The sequence below is a fragment of the Neocloeon triangulifer genome, unplaced genomic scaffold (assembly GCF_031216515.1).
Source record: "Neocloeon triangulifer isolate White Clay Creek 2 clone unplaced genomic scaffold, ASM3121651v1 ptg000014l, whole genome shotgun sequence".
In the NCBI taxonomy this organism is placed as follows: domain Eukaryota; kingdom Metazoa; phylum Arthropoda; class Insecta; order Ephemeroptera; family Baetidae; genus Neocloeon; species Neocloeon triangulifer.
In genome coordinates this window covers 8,691,344-8,692,654 of record NW_026775556.1, presented here as the reverse complement: position 1 = coordinate 8,692,654, position 1,311 = coordinate 8,691,344, and the positions used below count along the sequence as shown (strand labels likewise).

Below are 1,311 nucleotides of genomic sequence, written 5' to 3'. Positions count from 1 at the left end.
TTAAATTGAAGCAAACAATATGTATTTGATATTTTAGCGTATCACAAGTGCGGTTCTTCATGATAATCTAATTAGAGGTTATGACTAAAATATAAAAATATTTTTTGTAAGTACAAAACAAATTAAAAGCTTAAGTGATTAAGAAACGGAATAGTTAATTTTGTTTTATCATTTACTGTTCAATCTGTAAACAATAGTACTTCTTTGCCTTCATTTTTTCTATATTTATGAAAAAATTAAGATCAGGAAGGTGATCATATTTGATTCAAATTAAAAAACAAAAATTTATATTGTTTCATTTATTTTGATCAAAGCTCCCCTGAATGATCTACCGAAGAAATTAAAGGAGTAAAAAAACGTTATTTACTGAAAAAATGTACCTACCAGGGATCGAACCTGGGACCTTCCGCGTGTTAGGCGGATGTGATAACCGCTACACCATAGGTACTGTGAGCTGTGTGCAAAAAATATCTTCAACCCGTTGAAATTTGACCGCGCCTAACCTACTTACATGAGCACCACAAACCAGATGATATTTTGCACAGGGGTGTAGCCAGGTAGAGGGCAGTGCAGAATCTGCCAAGGATTTAACGTTAATATTTATTAAAATAATTATTATCAAGTTTAAATATTATTGTTGATCTGTCCACATTGTTTCGAATTCTTTATTGTATTGTATTTTTAATTCGATGCTATGACAAAAATTTGTTAATGCTGAGATATGTTCTAAGTTATTAACTTGAGAGGTTTTTCAAAGGAAGCGCTCAGCGTCAGGAACAATTTAACGCGCATTTGACGCACTTATACTTTATTAATTGCGAAGATGTGCAAGAAAAAGTGGCGGGACTAAAATTCTCAGTAATTTGACGAGCGGACGAGCAGACTGCAAGGTTTAATTACACAATTAGGCCCGCGTAGCCGCGACATGAGTAGTCGCATTCGTACTTTTGTTACCAAAAATTGCAATAATTAAGAGCAGAAAAAGTGGTAAAATTAGTTGGAGATAACAAATCTCAATCATGTGTACTCCGTTCTTAGTAAACTCGCATATATGCACCTATATTTTTAAAAATAATTATGAGGTTTTTTTCTATTCTTTGTCTAATCAGCGCACCATCTGAACTGCCTGGGGCAGGAAAGAATTATTCTGCGGCTACGCAATTATAGTGTGTTATTATCCAATGCATCAGCGCAAATACGAAAAAACAAAAAACGACACGTTCATTACAACAAATTATTCTCGACGCGTTTGCAATTACGCGCCGCCGCTCAATTAATGTAAGCAGGGGACTTTGTAATTGCCGGGTAACA

The 1,311-nt window shown here is 34.5% G+C and overlaps 1 non-coding gene across 1 annotated transcript; it reads right to left on the bottom strand.

Annotated features, from left to right (window-relative positions):
- Positions 1-375: 375 nt before the first annotated feature.
- Positions 376-448, bottom strand: Trnav-aac (transfer RNA valine (anticodon AAC)). Its single transcript has one exon. It is a non-coding gene; the product is annotated as a tRNA-Val (tRNA).
- Positions 449-1,311: the final 863 nt, after the last annotated feature.